General features: G+C 38.3%; 1 pseudogene; it reads left to right on the top strand.

The window, feature by feature from the left end:
• The first annotated feature begins 9,837 nt into the window (after positions 1–9,837).
• Positions 9,838–10,990, top strand: LOC116557050 (annotated as a pseudogene).

Genomic DNA, 10,990 nt, shown 5'->3' with positions numbered 1-10,990 from the left:
TATAAGTGCACATGCACAAACATGGGTGTTCCAATGTACCTTCAGCGATGGAAGTTTATTGTAAGAATTCAAGGGAATATGGAGCAGCATAGTTCTTAATGTTAGCAAAAACATAGTCATCTTCATGTTCTAGATCTTCTGAGACTGGGAAATGCAATAAACTCTACAGATAAGTGGCTCAATGTTTTTTCATTTAACAACTGTGACTTTTTTGGCTCAATTTCTCTATTTCACCAAACATTTAATTTGGTCAACTTGCCAAGCCACAATAAAGAGGTCTGGATTTGTTCTTGCTGAATCACTGTCAAGTTATCTCTGACTCCAGTACATCTTTGACCCAGACTACACTAAGAGTCTCAAGGCCTTCTTTGCCTTTTTCTCCTTATACGTATGAGTAGGTTCCTTTGAGCTCTTTTCCCACTGGCCTCTGCATAGAAACTTAGGCTTCTACTTCTATGTCTCAGCATGCCAACTATGCTTTAAAGTAACAACTCTGTCTTCTGAACTATACCTTGCTCATACTTGGCTGTTCAAGACTTTCAAAGACCTCAAGAGTGTTTGATGTGATCCGTATGCAAGCTATCTTTGAAGAAAGATAAGAACAATGAATTAATGATATAGAGAAAACACCCTAAAAAGAAAATATCAAAACACAGAGGGGAGAATTACTTTAAAAATATGTTTTGCATAATTATAATCCTTTATTCCACTTCCTAAAACCTCTACAACCTGCCACAGTTGCCCCACTATGTGTGAACACTAAGTATATCAATTATAGGAAGGCATTGCCATATATATTGAGCTTGAAGACATGGCCTTTATGACCATTAATCTATTTCCTTTTTCACTTTTAGTATTTGTTTTTCAAAAAAACCTGGGTATCCACCTAGTATCATGTTCTTATTTATAGTCAATTGTTACCTCCTTCTCAGCATTTTACCCTTATGACTTCCTTAAATTTTTAAAGTGCAGTTGATGTAAGATTTTGTTTGAAAAGAAATCTAAATGAGTTTAGAAACTCATTTATGAGTTTCTAAATATCTATATATGGATGCCTGAGAGAACAGCATTGAAGAAGAAAGGCTGGGAAGTGCAAAGTTCTCCTGAAGTGGGAGAGGTTGATTGAGCTGGAGCAAAATGGGTGAGGAGAGAGGTGGGAGGTCAGCCAGGACAAGAATCATGTAGACTTTTAAAAACACACTAATCATATATTTTATTTTTTGTATATATTCAAAACAGAATAAAAATCTAATGTGGGGTGCCATGGCTCACACCTGTAAGGTTTTTGGGAGGACATTTTGGGAGGACAAAGCAAGAGGATCACTTAAGGTCAGGAGTTCAAGACCAGCCTGACCAACATGATGAAACCCTGTCTCTACTAAAAATACAAAAATTAGCTGGTTGTGGTGGCTCACGCCTGTAATTTCAGCTAGTCAGGAGACTGAGACAGGAGAATTGCTTGAACCCAGGAGGTGGAGGTTGCAGTGAGCTGAGATCATGCCACTGCACTTCAGCATGGGTGACAGAACAAGACTCCATCTAAAAAAAAAAAGAATACAAAATAACAGCCTTGATATTTCCTCCTATTGTGCAATCTTGTCATTCCAAACTGTCTTTGATTAATGTCAGATGGACTCCAGAAAAACATGTTGCTTTGAAAGAAGTTTTTCTTTGATTACAAAGCTTTGAAAATGGATATGAATTTTTAAGAACCATGTGTTAGTAGATTTTATTCAGTTCCATTTGACAGGATACCCAATTCAAAAGACAATTTTCTGTTCATCTATCACACTCCTCTACTATTATATTCTGCATCTTTTTTCTTTGGAGAAGTCTCCTCTAACTTTAGACCTAGATCATCTCTTATTAAATCCAATGGTAAAAGAGCAGATACTTTTCCTGGCCAGTCCTAACATCTTACTAATATTGATTGTGTCACATGCAGATTCCTAAAATTGGCTATAAATAACTAGCCAAGGGGATGAAATATATTTATTTCTATCACCATGGATTATATACTTCTATCAATGGAGCATCCCTGAATCTATCCCCACTGACAATAATGGAAATAGGGTGAACCAATGTTGAACAATGCACAAACAACCAAAGAAATGTCCAATCATTTGGCTGCTTCATCCTCCCATTCATATACCCTCAAAAATAGCTATCTACATCATAAATTTATATCACATCCCACAGATAACACACCCTCCCTCCCTTTTCCAAAGAAATAATGAGAAATAAAATCTTTATTCATTAACTGCACAGAGTTCTGGGTTCAAAATAGCTATTCAAGGTACAGTCCTCTAAGTCAGATCCAACTCTAACTCCTCTTCTAGAGAACTAATGCTATATACTGTGTTTAATGTATCCCAAAACATTCAATACACATTTTTAAGCTGCTATTTTGGGAAGGTAAACAACATGAAGTGGTTGCTGGTACATAATTCATATAATATCTTACATGACAGGGAAAGCAAGGACTCCTTGACCTATGAGTGAAATATAGTTCTACTCTCTAAGGACTTCTGTTGCTGAGAAGGAAATGGTTAATAGCAGTTTAGTGGACCACTTCTTCCCTACTGGAGATAACAGGGGGCAAGAATGACTTCTACCAGATCTCCTTGTACACCAGGATTTCCTGTCTACAAAGTAGGATATTTCTGGCCTATTTTTCTTACTGTAGGCAAACCTAAAAATCTATGAACTTTGCCTATACCTGTTGTTTGTGAGTAACTTTTAAATAGTTAATAAAGTTTGATACCAGGTAAGATCTATAATTTATGTGCACCAGCATTAACAATTCAATCTATTGAGTTTACACAATTCTTGTCTATGACCATATCTGAAGTGCATCTTGTAATTCGTTATCGGTGTACTTCATTTAACCTCAGGTTCTAAAGCCTGAGGATTATTTAAAGGCTTGAGCAAATTTAACCCCTTTTCTGTAAGGTTTGAGATTTCTCTAACAGTAAAACTTACTTGAACTCTTGGTATATTTTGAGCCTATTTGCATTTTCTCTATCTCAAGGGGTAGTAAACAAAGGGAACTATCATGAAGAATCAGAGCATTTAAGTCTGGCCAACATGCTTAGATTTTTTGTCTTCAAGAAGTTGGCCATGGCTACTACAGTACTTTTTTAATCGTGTCCCCCTAAAAGATAGACTGAAATCCTAACTCTCAGGACCTCAAGAATGTGGCCTAATTTGGAAATAGGGTAGCTGCAAATGATTACTTAAGATGATATCTCATGGGAATAGGGTGGGCTCTTAATCTAGTATGACTGTGTCCTTATAACAGGAACAGAAACACACAGACACAGAGAGAGACAGCATGTGAATGATTAAAGTGCTGTGTCTACAACTCAAAGGATTGCCAACAACTTTCAGAGCAAGGAGAGAGACATGGAACAGATTCTCTCTCGGCAGCTTCCAGAAGGAAGCAACTCTGCTGGCATGTTATTTCAGACTTCTAGACTCCAGAACTGTGAGATAATAAATTTCTGTTTTTCAAAGCCATCTAAATTTGTGGTACTTTGTTACAACCATCCTAAGAAACTAGTACATCAACAATGCACTGCCAATTTCTTTAGCCCTGAGCTGAACTTCCTTTTTATTTGTATCTATGCCACAGGACTGTATTTTCTCAATGGGAGTAATTCATCCCCTTGTCAGACAATGACTACTTAATTGGAAGAATGTGGGAGGGGCTTGAGAAGCTAGAATATAATTTTCCTAACTACCAGTCATATCTCTTGCTAAGTTTCCCACTTCTATTATTGTTTGAGTCAAACCCTAGCTTAGGGCAGAGAATTTGGCTTTTTCTACGCTGCTACTACAGTTACAGTTTCTTAGACTTCAACTTACAGGTAGAAAGGAGGCTGGTTGCAGTGGCTCATGACTGTAATCCCAGCACTTAGGGAGGCTGAGGTTTTTTTTGTGTGTTTTTGTTTTTTTGTTTGTTTTTTTCTTTCTTAGCACAATTTTAATTCGAAAGATCAAATGTATTTAGATGACAATTTCACTGATGTAAGTGTTGTGGAAATAGAAGTGAATAACAAAAAGACTTTTCCAGAAGATCTGAAATCACTGGACCTATTCAAAAAGGAAAAAATTAATACCGAAGGACACAGCAGTGGTATTGAGGGGTCACCTGAGATCAGGGGTTACCAGCCTGGCCAACATGGTAAAACGCTGTCTGTACTGAAAATATAAAAATTAGACAGGCGTGGTGGTGGGTGCCTATAGTCCCAGCTATTGGGGAGGCTGAGGCAGAATCGCTTGTACCTGGGAGGTGGAGGTTGCAGTGAGCCTAGATCACATCACTGCACTCCAGCCTAGGTGACAGAGTGAGACTCTGTCTCAAAAAAAAAAAAAGAAAAAGAAGGAAGGGAGGGAGGAAGGGAGGGGAGAAGGAGAGAGAGAAAGAAAGAAAAGAAAGAAAAAGGAAGGAAGGAAGGAGAGAGAAAGAGAGGAAGGAAGGGAGGGAGAGAGGGAAGGAAGGAGAGAGAAAGAGGAAGGAAGGGAGGGAAGGAAGGAAGAAGGAAGGAAGGAAGGAAGAAGGAAAGAAGGAAGGAAGGAGGGAAGGAAGGAAGGACGGACAACAGGAAGAAAGCGAGGGAGAGAGGAAGAGAGAGAGAGAAAGAAAAAAAAAAAGAAAAGAAAGAAAAGGAATGAAGGAAGAAAGCCCTTATACCAGAACAATATTATCTAATCTCTGTTTTTAAACAAAATGGATCTGGTTTAAAACTTTCTCATTGTTGTTTGACCTTATTATATATTCTAAATGTTGAATTCAAAACAAGGTTTCTCATCTTGTGGTCTTGTTTAACGTGGCATGCTGCTTAAATAATATAATAGTAGAGGAGTGTGATAGATGAACAGAAAATTGTCTTTTGAATTGGGTATCCTGTCAAATGGAACTGAATAAAATCTACTAACACATGGTTCTTAAAAATTCATATCCATTTTCAAAGCTTTGTAATCAAAGAAAAACTTCTTTCAAAGCAACATGTTTTTCTGGAGTCCATCTGACATTAATGTTAGTAAAATATTGAGTCATTTCATTGACTTTTATTTGGTCAGGTTTCCAGTTCTAAGTGAATTACAGTGGGTGGAGCAATGCCATATGCAGAATGACTTAGATCTGAGTCATGTGCTCTAGCCCCCACACCTCCAGAAACACATGAGCTAAACACAAGGGAGGACCAACTCTCCAAATGGCTCTTTATAGAAGCAGAGTAAATAGAAGCTAGCCAGTCAGAAAATTTAAACTAAAATAATTGAATTATTAGGTTGGTGCAAAAGTAATTGTGTTTTTTACCATTACTTTCAATGGCAAAAACTGCAATTACTTTTGCTCCAACCTAATAGAAGGAACAGTGGAGCAAGATAGTAGAGTAGGAATTTCTAGTGACTGTACCACCACAGAAATATCAACATCAATTGAACAAATAACAAATATCCATGCATGAAAATGCTTTCCCTCGAGAGAAAGGAAGCCAAATGAGAGACCATGGTACCTGACTGTAGCAGAATAATAAGAAAAGACCCCTTGAAAGAGGGAGGAAAGCCAGTTTTCTATTACCCTCATTGTCCCTTCCCCAATCCCAGGCAATTCAGTGGAAAGAGAGATACCATCTGCTTGGGAGAAAGAGAGGAAAGTGAGCACAGGACTTTGCCTCGGACTCCAACACTGGGTCCACCATAGTAAAACCTGGTACTAGACAGACCCCCATAGACCCATATTCCAAGGTAGTATCCACAAACTGGGCCTCTACTGACCCAACTTGGTGTCAGGCAGAACTACACATCCTTATGTTTCAGGTTTGATGGAAGACTGAATCTTCAGCCTACTTCCCACCAGTCACCTTCAGACAGGTCTCAATGGCAGGTATCCCCCAGAGGATCCAGGCTTCTGGTATGCTCCAGTGCCACTCAGGCTGCACCTGTCCTGCAATTCTTGCATTCTCCAGCACATGCCTGCAATAGTAAGCCCCAGGCTTCTGATAGCAGTACACCAGCTACAAATGCCCTGGGCTTCTGACCCACCCCAGTGCTGTGCCCACTGTAGGGCTTTCCCAGACAAAGTTGGTCTGTGAAAACTAGATTCAGTACTTACTTCTTCAAAAGCACAGATGTATATATACACGGATCAAGAACAATCAGGGATACATAACAATGCCAAACAAACAGATTAAGTTGCCAGTGATTGACCTTAAAGAAATGTAGATATATGAGATGTCTGACAAGGAATTCAAAATAGCTATCTTAAAGAAGATGCAAAAGGACAAAAATTGTTACAACCAGTCTCTCAGATGACAGTCCAATCAAATTAGAATTTAGGATTAAGAAACTCACTCAAAACTGCACAACTACATGGAAACTGAACAACCTGCTCCTCAGTGACTACTGGATAAATAATGAAATGTAGGCAGAAATAAAGGTGTTCTTCGAAACCAATGAGAATGAAGACACAACATACCAGAATCCCTGGCACACATTTAAAGCAGTGTCCAGAGGGAAATTTATAGCACTAAATGCCCACATGAGAAGCAAGGAAAGATCTAAAATTGACACCCTATCATCAACATTAAAAGAACTAGAGCAGCAAGATCAAACAAATTCAAAATCTAGCAGAAGACAAGAAATAACTAAGATCAGAGCAGAACTGAAGGAGACAGAGACACAGAAAAAAAAAAAAAAACTCTTTAAAAAAATCAATAAATCCAGAAGCTGGTTTTATGAAAAGATCAACAAAATAGATAGACTGCTAGCCAGACAAATAAAAAGGAAAAAATTTGAAGAATTGAGTAGATGCAATAAAAAATGATAAAGGGGATATCACCAGCATTCCCACAGAAATACAAACTACCATCAGAGATTACTACAAACACCTCTACACCTGAACCAGTAAATCTAGAAGAAATGGATAAATTCCTGGACAGTATTACCCTCCCAAGACTAAAACAGGAAGAAGTTGAATCCCTGAATAGACCAATAACAAGATCTGAAGCTGAGGCAGCAATTAATAGCCTAACAACGAAAAAAAGTCCAGGTCCAGATGGATTCACAGCCCAATTCTACCAGATGTACATAGAGGAGCTAGTACCATACCTTCTGAAACTATTCCAAACAATAGAAAGAGAGGGAATCTTCCCTAACTCATTTTACGAGACTAACATCATCCTGATACCAAAAACTGGCAGAGACACAACTAAAAAAGAAAATTTCAAACCAATATCTATGAATAACATTGATGTAAAAATCATCAATATAACACTGGCAAACCAAATCCAACAGCACATCAAAAAGCTTATCCATCACAATCAAGTAGGCTTCATTCTGAGGATGCAAGTCTGGTTCAACATATGCAAACCTATAAACGTAATCCATCACATAAACAGAACCAAAGACAAAAACCATATGATTATCTCAATAGACACAGAGCAGGCCTTCGACAAGACAAAATTCAACAGCCCTCTATGCTAAAAACTCTCAATAAACTAGGTATTGATGGAACTTATCTCAAAATAATAAAAGTCATTTATGACAAACCCATAGCCAATATCATGCTGAATGGGCAAAAACTGGAAACATTCCCTTTGAAAACTGGCACAAGACAAGGGTGCCCTCTCTCACCACTCTTATTCAACATAGTATTTTGGAAGTTCTGGCCAGAGCAATTAGGCAAGAAAAAGAAATAAAGAGTATTCACATAGAAAAAGAGGAAGTCAAATTGTCTCCACTTGCAGATGACATGATTGTATATTTAGAAGACCCCACTGTCTGAGCCCAAAATCCCCTTAAGCTGATAAGCAACTTCAGTGAAGTCTCAAGATACAAAATCAATGTGCAAAAATCACAAGCATTCCTATGCACAAATAATAGACAAACAGAGCACCAAATGATGAGTGAACTCCCATTCACAATTTCTACAAAGAGAATAAAATACCTAGGAATACAGCTAACAAAGGACATGAAGGACCTCTTCAATGAGAACTACAAACCACTTCTCAAGGAAATAAGAGAGGACAGAAACAGATGGAAAAACATTTCATGCTCATGGTTAGGAAGAATCAATATTGTGAAAATGGCCATACTTCCCAAAGTAATATGTAGATTCAATGCTATCCCATCAAGCTATCATTAACCTTCACGGAACTGGAAAAAAACACCTTAAACTTCATATGGAACCAAAAAAGAGCCCACACAGCCAAGACAATCCTAGGAAAAAAAGAACAAAGCTGGAAGCATCATGCTACCTGACTTCAAACTATACTACAAGGCTACAGTCATCAAAACAGCATGGTACTGGTACCAAAATGGAGATGTAGACTAATGGAACAGAACAGAGGCCTCGGAAGTAACATCACACATCTACAACTATCTGATCTTTGACAAACCTGACAAAAACTAGCAATGGGGAAAGGATTCCCTGTTTAATAAATGGTGTTGGGAAAACTGGCTAGCCATATTCAGAAAGCTGAAACTGGACCCCTTCCTCACACCTTATACAAAAATTAACTCCAGATGGATTAAAGATATAAACATAAGACCTAACATCATAAAAACACTAGAAGAAAACCTAGGCAATATTATTCAAGACATAGGCATAGGCAAGGACTTCATGACTAAAGAACCAAAAGCAATGGCAACAACAGACAAAATTGACAAATGAGATCTAATTAAACTTAAGAGCTTCAGCACAGGAAAAGAAACAATCATTAAAGTGAACTGGCAATCAACAGAATGGGAAAAAAACTTTTGCAAGCTACCCATCTGACAAAGGGCTAATATCTAGAATCTACAAAGAACTAAAACAAATTCACAAGGAATAAACAAGCAACCCCAACAAAAAGTGGGCAAAGGATATGAACAGACAGACACTTTTCAAAAAAAGACATTTATGTGGCCAACAAACATATGAAAAAATGCTCATCATCACTGGTCATTAGAGAAATGCAAATGAAAACTACATTGAGATACCATCTCATGCCAGTTAGAATGGCAATCAATGAAGACTCAGGAGATAACAGATGCTGGAGAGGATGTGGAGAAATAGGAACAGTTTTACACTGTTGGTGGGAGTGTCAATTAGTTCAACCATTGTGGAAGACAGTGTGGCGATTCCTCAGGGATCTAGAAATAGAAATTCCATTTGACCTAGCAATCCCATTACTGGGTATATACCCAAAGGATTATAAATTGTTCTATTATAAAGACACATGCACACATATGATCATTGCAGCACTGATCACAATAGCAAAGACTTGGCACCAACACAAATGCCCATCAATGATAGACTGGACAAAGAAAATGTGGCACATATACACCATGGAATACTATGAAGCCATAAAAAAGGATGAGTTCATGTCCTCTGTAGGTACATGGATCAACATGGAAACCATCATTCTCAGCAAACTAACACAAGAACAGAAAACCCAACACCACATGTTCTCAATCATAGGTGGGTGTTGAACAATGAGAATTCATGGGCACAGGGAGGGGAGCATCACACACTGGGGTCTGTTGGGTGGTGGGGGGCTAGGGGAGGCATAGCAGAGGTGGGGAGATTGGGGAAGGATACATTAGGAGAAATACCTAACATAGGTGATGGGGGGATGCAGGCAGCAAACAACCATGGCATATGTATACCTATGTAACAATCCTGAAAGATCTGCACATGTACCCCAGAACTTAAAATATAATAAAGAAAAGAGAAAATATCCCTAAAAAAGATAAAATTAAAAACAAAAAGAAACAAAAAAAAAAAAATAAAGAGTAAACAGAGACACTGCAGATCGCAGTGGATGTTGTAGGCCGCTTCAGGCCACCATGAGCCAGCTTCCGGATGACGACGACCCCTAAGCGATTGAAGAGCCCAGTGAGGAGGAGTCAGCTTTGAGTAGCTCTGAAGATGAAGTGGATGTCCTTTTACATGGAACTCCTGACCAAAAACGAAAACTCATCAGATAAATGTTTTACTGGAGAAAGTGAATCATCTAGTGAAGATGAATTTGAAAAGGAAATGGAAGCTGAATTAAATTCTACTATGAAAACAATGGAGGACAAGTTATCCTCTCCAGGAACTGGATCTTCCTCAGGAAATGGAAAAGTTGCAACAGCTCCAGCAAGATACTATGATGATATATATTTTGATTCTGATTCTGAGGATGAAGACAAAGCAGTACAGGTGACCAAGAAAAAAAAAGAAGAAAGAACACAAGATTCCAACAAAGGATGAATTACTATATGATCCTGAAAAAGATAACATAGATCAGGCCTGGGTTGATGCACAGAGAAGGGGTTACCATGGTTTGGGACAAGGAGGTCACATCAACAACAGCCTGTTCCAAATAGTGACGCTGTCTTGAATTGTCCTGCCTGCATCACCACACTGTGCCTTGATTGCCAATGGCATGAATCATACAAAACTCAATATAGAGTGATGTTCGTGATAAATTCTTCTATTAACAAAGAGGAGGTTCTAAGATAAAACGCCTCAGAGAACAGGAAGAAAAGGCGGGGCCATAGGAAGATGAGGTCTAACCAGGAAGATGCTGCCTAGAAGGCAGAGACAGATGTGGGAGAAATCTATCACCCAGTCATGTGCACCGAATATTCTACTGACGTGGCAGTCTGTGACAAGGATGAAGTCTTTCATTTTTTCAATGTTTTAGCAAGCCATTCCTAAACAGCACAATTGGCATTTAATTACCCAATATCGTACATAAGGCAAATATGGACAATTACTTTCCTCCTGCCTGTTCATATCCTTAAATGACATTGAGGAAGCAGTGTTTTCTCTTTATAAAGGAGAATAGTTGTCAACCTTCATTCATCTCTCACTCTCTCCTTTTTTTTGCTTTGATTTTCCCACGTATGGATGGGACTGATATTCTCTTTTAGATGAACATTTGGAAACCATGGGGCTTTTTATTTATTAAAGCTCTTTAGAATTAAAATGTTCTGGAGTTATAAGCAAAAA

This window comes from Sapajus apella, unplaced genomic scaffold (genome assembly GCF_009761245.1).
Source record: "Sapajus apella isolate SASKATOON/1434 unplaced genomic scaffold, GSC_monkey_1.0 scaffold2, whole genome shotgun sequence".
Lineage (NCBI taxonomy): Eukaryota > Metazoa > Chordata > Mammalia > Primates > Cebidae > Sapajus > Sapajus apella.
Note: the sequence above shows the minus strand (reverse complement) of the source record. Positions and strands in the feature narration are given on the sequence as shown.